An 8,949-nucleotide genomic window follows, 5' to 3' on the forward strand; every position below is an offset into this window, starting at 1 on the left:
CTAAATATGATCCCCAATCAGAGACAACGATAAACAGCTGCCTCTGATTGGGAACCAATTCAGGCCACCATAGACATAGATATGCCTAGACTTACCAACACCCCTAGACATAATAAAAAACCCTAGACAATACAAAACAAGCATACCCACCCTCGTCACACCCTGACCTAACCAAAATAATAAAGAAAACATAGATAACTAAGGTCAGTTGAAGTCGGAAATTTGCATACACCCTCGCCAAATACATTTAAACTCAGTTTTTCACAAATCCTGACATTTAATCCAAGTAAAAATTCCTTGTTTTAGGTGAGTTAGGATCTCCACTTTATTTTAAGAATGTGAAATGTCAGAATAATAGGAGAGAGAATGATCATTTCAGCTTTTATTTCTTTCATCACATTCCCAGTGGGTCAGACGTTTACATGCACTCAATTAGTATTTGGTAGCATTGCCTTTAAATTGTTTAAATTCGGTCAAACGTTTTGGGTAGCCTTCCACAAGCTTCCCACAATGAATTTTGGCCCATTCCTCCTGACAGAGCTGGTGTAACTGAGTCAGGTTTGTAGGCCTCCTTGCTCACACATGCTTTTTCAGTTCTGCCCACAAATTGTTTATAGGATTGAGGTCAGGGCTTGTGATGGGCACTCCAATACCTTGACTTTGTTGTCCTTAAGCCATTTTGCTTTGGAAGTATGCTTGGGGTTATTGTCCATTTGGAAGACCCATTTCCGACCAAGCTTTAACTTCCTGACTGATGTCTTGACATGTTGCTTCAGTATATCCACATAATTTTCCTGCCTCATGATGCCATTTATTTTGTGAAGTGCACCAGTCCCTCCTGCAGCACAGCACCCCCAAAACATGATGCTGTTCTTCGGCTTGCAAGCCTCCCCCTTTTTCTTCAAAACATAATGATTGTCATTATGGCCAAAATGTTCTATTTTTGTTTCAACAGATCAGAGGACATTTCTCCAAAAAGTATGATATTTGTAGTCTGGCTTTTTTATGGCGGTTTTGGAGCAGTGGCTTCTTCCTTGCTGAGTGGACTTTCAGGTTATGTCGAGAAAGGATTAATTTTACTGTGGATATAGATACTTTAGTACCTGTTTCCTCCAGCATCTTCACAAGGTCCTTTGCTGTTGTTCTAGGATTGATTTGCACTTTTCGCACCAAAGTACGTTCATCTCTAGCAGACAGAATGCGTCTCCTTCCTGAGCGGTATGATTGCTGTGTGGTCCCATGGTGTTTATACTTACGTACCATTGTTTGTACAGATATATAAATTGCTCCCAAGGATGAACCAGACTTGTGGAGGGCTACATTTTTTTCCTACGGTTTTGGCTGATTTCTTTAGATTTTCCCATGATGTCAAGCAAATAGGCACTGAGTTTGAAGGTAGGCCTTGAAATACATCCACAGGTACACCTCCAATTGACTCAAATTATGTGAATTAGCTTATCAGAAGCTTCTAAATCATGACATTATTTTCTGGAATTTTCCAAGACGTTTAAAGGCACAGTCAAATCAGTGTATGTAAACTTCTGACCCACTGGAATTGTGATACAGTGAATTATAAGTGAATGAATCTGTCTGTAAACAGTTGTTGAAAAAATTACTTGTATCATGCACAAAGTAGATGTCCTAACCGACTTGCCAAAACTATAGTTTGTTAACAAGAAATTTGTGGAGTGGTTGAGAAACGAGTTTTAATGACTCCAACCTCAGTATATGTAAACTTTCGACTTCAAATTCTGACTTCAACTCTCTTGGTAGATCGAGTGGTCTACAGCTTATCATGAGGTATTCTACCTAAGGCGGGCAATACCTCAAGACTTCTTTAACCTTTCTAGCGCAGGGGTTCCGCTAGCGGAACACCGTCAACATTCCGCTGAAAAGGCAGCGCGCAAAATTCAAAAATATTTTGGGGAAATATGTAACTTTCACACATTAACAAGTTCAATACAGCAAATAAAAGATAAACATCTTGTTAATCTGCCCATGGTGTCCGATTTCAAAAATGATTTACAGCGAAAGCACAACATATGATTATGTTAGGTCAGAGCCAAGTCACAAACACACAGCCATTTTTTCAGCCAACGATAGGAGTCACAAAAAGCAGAAATATAGATATAATTAATCACTAACCTTTGATGATCTTCATCAGATGACACTCATAGGACATCATTTTACACAATACATGTATGTTTTGTTCGATAATGTGCATATTTATATAAAAAAATCTGTTTACATTGGCGCGTTACGTGCAGTAATGTTTTGATTCCAAAACATCCGGTGATTTTGCAGAAATACTCATAATAAACATTGATAAAAGATGCAAGTGTTATTCACAGAATTAAAGATAAACTTATCCTCTATGCAACCGCTGTGTCAGATTTCAAAAAAACTTTGCGGAAAAATAATAATCTGAGAACGGCGCTCAGAACCCAAAATAGCCAAAGAAATTGCCGCCATTTTGGCATCAACAGAAGCTACAAAAAACACTATAAATATTCACTTACATTTGATGACCTTCATCAGAAGGCACTCCCAGGATTCCCAGTTCGACAATAAATGACTGATTTGTTCCATAAAGTTCCATAAAGCCCATCATTTAGCCACTTGTTGTTAGCATGTTCAGCCCAGTAATCCATCTTCATGAGGCACGATAACTTCCTTCAGACAAAAACTCAAAGTTCCGTTACAGGTTGTAGAAACAAGTCAAATGATGTATGCAATCCATATTTAGGATGTTTTTAACATTAATCATCAATAAGGTTCCAACCGGAGAATTTCATTGTCTGAAGAAAAGCATTGGAACGAGAGCATACTCTCTCGTGTCCGCGCATCATGAGCCCGAGGCTCTCTGCCAGACCACTCAGTAAAAGAGCTCCTATGAGCCCCTCCTTTATAGTAGAATCCTAAAACCTGTATCTAAAGACGGTGAAACCTAGAAGCCCTAGTAAGTGCATGCACATCCATAACTAACAGGGATTTCAATTGGCACTGTTTTGAAAATCGATTTCTCACTTGCTGTTTGGATTTCTTCTCAGGTTTTTGTCTGCCATATGAGTTCTGTTATACTCACAGACATCATTCAAACAGTTTTTGAAACTTCAGAGTGTTTTCTATCCAATACTACTAATAATATGCATATATTAGCATCTGGGACAGAGAAGGATGCAGTTCAGTTTGGGCACGCAATTCATCCAAAAGTGAAAATGCTGCCCCCTATCCCAAAAAGGTTTCAATATTAGACATTGTGCACCAGCAGTTATTGACAAATTGACACACACCCCCGCCCCTCGTCATACCAGACATAGATGCTCTGTCCTGCCAATACACGGAGAAGCCAACCAGCTCTATATTATCCATGTCGGCGTTCAGCCACGTCTCGCTGAAACATAAGATATTACAGTTTGTAAAGACCCGTTGGTAGGATAGTCTTAATCATAGATTGCCCCGTTTGAATTCCAATTATTGGACGTTAGCCAATAATACCCGGGGTGATGGTGGTTTACCTACTCGTCTATGAATTCTTACAATGCACCCTGCCCTCTTCCCCCTTTTTCTCCGTCTTGTCTTCACGCTGATGTCAGGGATTTGGGCCTTGTCTCGCCAAAGCAGCATATTCTTCGCTTCGGACTCATTACAGAAAAAATCTTTGTCCAGTTTGAGGTGAGTAATCGCTGTTTTGATGTCCAGAAGCTATTTTCGGTCATACAGTATATCGGTAGCAGCAACATTATATACAAAATGTTACGATCAATGCGAAATAACAAGCAAAATAGCACAGTTGGTTAGGAGCCCGTAAAACGCCAGCCATCCTCTCCGGCGCCATTATATGTTACATTAGGAATGTGACCAAAATAGCTTTTTACCACCTGAGGAACATTTCCAATTTGTGGCCGTTTCTCTCTCTCAGTCTGATACAGAGAGACTCATCTATGCTTTTATTACAAGCAGGCTTGAATACTGTAATGCTCTCCTGTCTGGTCTACCCAAGAACGCCATTGGTCAAGCGCAAAACATACAGAATGCTGCAGCACGGGTACTGACCAAGACCAGACGGAGAGCACACATTACACCCGTTTTAAGGTCTCTGCACTGGCTGCCTGTGAGTTTTAGAATTCATTGTTTATTTGAATTTTTTCTGTAAATAACATTGCATTGCATTCCATGTCTGAAATGTGCTGTAAAATAGAGCTTGATTGGATTGATCTGTAGGTATCTCCATGCTAATCTCTGTCCTAGGCCTGCAGGACCACACCAACGTGTTCAATGGTGGCAGCTGTCTGCTGACAGACAGCATTTTCATCCTGCTTGTGACCTTCATCCCCCTCAATATCATGGTGGTCACCTACTTCCTCACCATCAGTGCCCTGCAGACTGAAGCTACCCTCTGTCTGGACCAGCTGGATCCCCGGCCCAAGTGGGCCGCCACCCTGATGCTGGGCTTCTTCCCCCAGTTCTCTCTCTCAGAAAAGCTCTTCTTCAGGCGTTCGCTAAGCCGCGACACAGGAGGGTTAGGAAGAGAGGTCAGCAGGGCCAGGGTGGACCAGCGGTACAGGCATCACACCATGCAGTCAATCAGCAACGAGCAGAAGGCATCCAAGTTCCTGGACATGGCCTTCTTCCTGTTCGTGGTCATGTGGTGTCCCTTCTTTATCATCAATGTACTGTCGGTGGTGTGCTACCCAGTGAACTGTGACCCGGAGGTGATGGGGGTGATGGGGTAGCTGCTTAATTTGTTTTGTGTGGGTGGGTACCTCTCCTCAGCCGTCAACCCTCTGTTACACACTGTTCAACGTACATTGCGGCCTTCTCCCACTACATACGCTGCCAGTACAGCCCGGAAGGGAAGCTTTTGCAGCTCATACCAGTCAACACTATCCCTCCACTGGCCCACAACTCCACTCACATTAACTTCTTATGGATGAGACGGGCTAAGATCCCCATAACAGGATCGATTTACCAACAGCCAGTGAGAGTGCATGGCGCCAAATTCAAACAACAGAAATCTCATAATTAAAATTCCTCAAACATACAAGTATTTCACACCATTTTAAAGATACACTTCTTGTTAATGCCAGCACAGTGTCCGATTTCAAAAAGGCTTTACGACGAAAGCACACCAAACGATTATGTTAGGTCAGTACCTAGTCACAGTAAAAAACAGCCATTTTTTCAGCCAAAAAGAGGAGTCACAAAAAGCAGAAATATAGATAAAATGAATCAGTAACCTTTGATGATCTTCATCAGATGACAATCATAGGACATCATGTTACACAATACATGTATGTTTTGTTCTATAAAGTTCATATTTATATCCCAAAATATCAGTTTACATTGGCGCGTTATGTTCAGTAGTTCCAAAACATCCGGTGATTTTGCAGAGAGCCATGTCAATTTACAGAAATATTCATAATAAACATTGCTAAAAGACAACTGTTATGCATGGCTTTTAGATCCACTTCTCCTTAATCCACTTCTCTGTGTCAGATTTCAAAAAAACTTTTCGGAGAAAGCACACCATGCAATAATCTGAGAACAGCGCTCAGACAACAAAACAAGCCATACAGATATCCGCCATGTTGTGGAGTCAAGAGAACTCAGAAATAGCATTGCAAATATTCACTTACCTTTGATGATCTTTATCAGAATGCACTCCCAGGAATCCCAGTTCCACAAAAAAAATATTATTTGTTTGATAAAGTCCATAATTTATGTCCAAATACCTCCGCGTTGTTCGCGCGGAAGTCCAGGCAAAAGTTCAGACGAAAAGTCATATTACAGTTCGTAGAAACATGTCAAACGAAGTATAGAATCAATCTTTAGGATGTTTATCATAAATCTTCAATAATGTTTCAACCGGAGAATTCCTTTGTCTGTAGAAATGCAATGGAACAGAGCTAACGTGATCAGCTCATGCCACTCTGGCAGAGCAATGACTCATTCAGCACTCGTTAGCTTCCACTTCACAGTAGAATCATCAAACAAGGTTCTAAAGACTGTTGACATCTAGTGGAAGCCTTAGGAAGTGCAATATGACACTGTTTATTGGATAGACAAACCTACAAACCTCAGATTTCCCACTTCCTGATTTTTTCTTATGTTATGAGTTATGTTATGAGTTATGTTATACTCACAGAAATCATTCCAACAGTTTTAGAAACTTCAGAGTATTTTCTATCCAAATCTAATAATAAAATGCATATATTAGCAACTGGGCCTGGGTAGCAGGCAGTTTACTCTGGGCACCTTATTCATCCAAGCTACTCAATACTGCCCCCAGCCATAAGAAGTTAAAAACATGGTCAGTTTCGGCCTATTTAAGGGGGTGGCTTTCTCATAGAAAACAATGTGAATGCAGCTGTGTCTGGTCTAATTAGCTTATTCACTTCCATTACAACAGAAAAAATGAGTAAGTGGCCCACGAGTGGGATGTCTCGCTTCCTTTTCTGTCTCTGCTCGTAACACCATAAGAGAACAACAGAGCTAATGCTAAATTATCAGCAACGCTTCCCCAACAATATTTTATTTTATTTTTTAAATTTTATTTCACCTTTTATTTAACCAGGTAGGCACGTTGAGAACAAGTTCTTATTTACAATTGCGACCTGGCCAAGATAAAGCAAAGCAGTTCGACACATACAACAACACATGGAGTAAAACAAACATACAGTCAATAATACAGTAGAAAAATACGTATATATACAATGTGAGCAAATGAGGTGAGATAAAGGAGGTGAAGGCAGAAAAGGCCATGGTGGCGAGGTAAATACAATATAGCAAGTAACACACTGGAATGGTAGATTTGCAGTGGAAGAATGTGCAAAGTAGAAATAGAAATAATGGGGTGCAAAGGAGCTAAATAAATAAATAAATACAGTAGGGGAAGAGGTAGTTGTTTTGGCTAAATAATAGATGGGCTATGTACAGGTGCAGTACAATATTCATACACCTAGCCTGGGTACCAGTCTGTTTAGCTAACATTCCACTACTTGTACTATGTGACGTGCCAAATATGTTTTGCAATGACATAGTAAAAGGAGTGGAATGTTGTCTAAACAGACACCATATACAAATCTACTGTCTACTTGTACATACAGTGAGGTTCGAAATTATTGACACCCTTGATAAAGATAAGCAATTACTGTATAAATAATTCAAATACTGAGCTATATTGTATGCTCAAAAAATGTGGAACTTATATTATTTTAATCTAATACAATTGCTCAGAGAAGTAATGTTTATTTTTTCTCAAAAATGTAGTGGTCAAAATTGACGCCCCTAAAGATTCTTATAAATAAAGTAGTCAAAAGTTCAGTATTTGGTCCCATATTTCAAACACACAACGACTCAAGCTTGTGACTCTACAAACTTGTTGAATCCATATGCAATTTGTTTTGTGGCCAATAGAAATGAATGGCAAAAAATCTGTTGTCCTTTTGGAGAATTTGTTTTATTGTAAATAAGAGTAGAATATGTTTCTAAACACTTCTACATTAATGTGGATGCTACTATGATTACAGATAATTCTCAATCGGGAGGATGGAGAACAATCAGCCTCACGAGGCAGTTTTCCATTGACCCAGGTTTATTCGACAAACGCAATAATGCAACAAAAAACAAAGTGTAACAGCAACCAACGGCAGATACTGGTAGGAGAAACTTTCTAAAGATCGTCAAAAATTTTATCCAGTCAACAGGGGTGGATATTTTTTTGTCTAACTTTCTTTAATTTGCGACCAATGATGATGGAAACGGTGATTTTCAAATAAATAATGATTGACAAATAATTTAAGGTACAGGATGCGTGATGTCACTGTGTAACTACACAGCTCCACTCCACAATTAATTCTACTATAAAAAATTATTTTCCTTTTGCAGGACACACATTGTCCTTAATTTCAAGAATGCTGAATTGCTTATATACAGGAGTGCAAGTTTCACCATGGCGATACGTTGGCACATGATAATTATTAGAATATGACAAATATTAGTCAATTATTGCATTGTATCCATGCTGGCTTTCGCAGGATACTTGAGACATAAAACAGATAGGTGGGAGGGCATATAGGTTGTCAACATTTTTTTCATGCGCAATTTGCCTAAATGGGTGGAAGTGGAAAATGGGTGGAAGTGGAAAAAAACGCAACATTTTGATTCTTTTTCATTCTTTTTTTTAGGTGTGATGTCATTACGTCCAGCTGTTTTCATCAACACAAGATAGTTAAATGGAAATGCACCCTAGCAGGCAATTGTCACATCTATTGTTGTCACGTTCTTTCAAAATCGAACCCAGAAGCAGACCAGGACAAGGAGAGTAGGAAGAAGGTGAGTATTTATTTACAAGTGAATGTGAATGGGTAGATATATCCAGGTGGCGTAGCGGGCAGCGGTGGTGAGTTGATGGGAGTAAATAGGTGGATCCAATGGGGTAGCAGAATCCTCCGACGACCAGGCGGGAATGGGGTAAATGATCCGGGTGAGTAACTGAAGACAAAACAAACGGAGGTAAGTTTAAGGCAAACAATACGTAAAAAACAACAAAACAAATTCTATCCAACTTGAGGCTGATACTATGGCACAACATACTGTTCATGGCTAACGATCCGGCAGGGAATGGAAGTCAGGTCCGGGCTTATGAAGAGGAGAGATGATGATCAGGACCAGGTGTGCAGATAGCTGATGGGATACAGGTGCGGGTAATCAGAACTCCCAACTGGCTACATTGCCCGGCAACCAGACAGGGTGCGTTCCAGGACGCCGGAAAAAACACTCCAGGACAGAACACAGGCAAAAAACCGACTCAGGAAACGGGATTCGTGACAGTACCCCCCCTCCGACGAACGCCACCGGGCGGACTACCCGGAGCGCCAGGGTGGAGGCGGTAAAAGTCACGAAGCAGGTCATCGTCAAGGATCTGACGCCGAGGAATCCAACTCC

At 40.4% G+C, this 8,949-nt stretch overlaps 1 pseudogene; it reads left to right on the forward strand.

Moving 5' to 3' along the window:
• Nucleotides 1-4,223: 4,223 nt before the first annotated feature.
• On the forward strand, nt 4,224-8,195 carry LOC120030205 (annotated as a pseudogene).
• The last annotated feature ends 754 nt before the right edge of the window (nt 8,196-8,949 follow it).

Source organism: Salvelinus namaycush, chromosome 36 (assembly GCF_016432855.1).
Source record: "Salvelinus namaycush isolate Seneca chromosome 36, SaNama_1.0, whole genome shotgun sequence".
Lineage (NCBI taxonomy): Eukaryota > Metazoa > Chordata > Actinopteri > Salmoniformes > Salmonidae > Salvelinus > Salvelinus namaycush.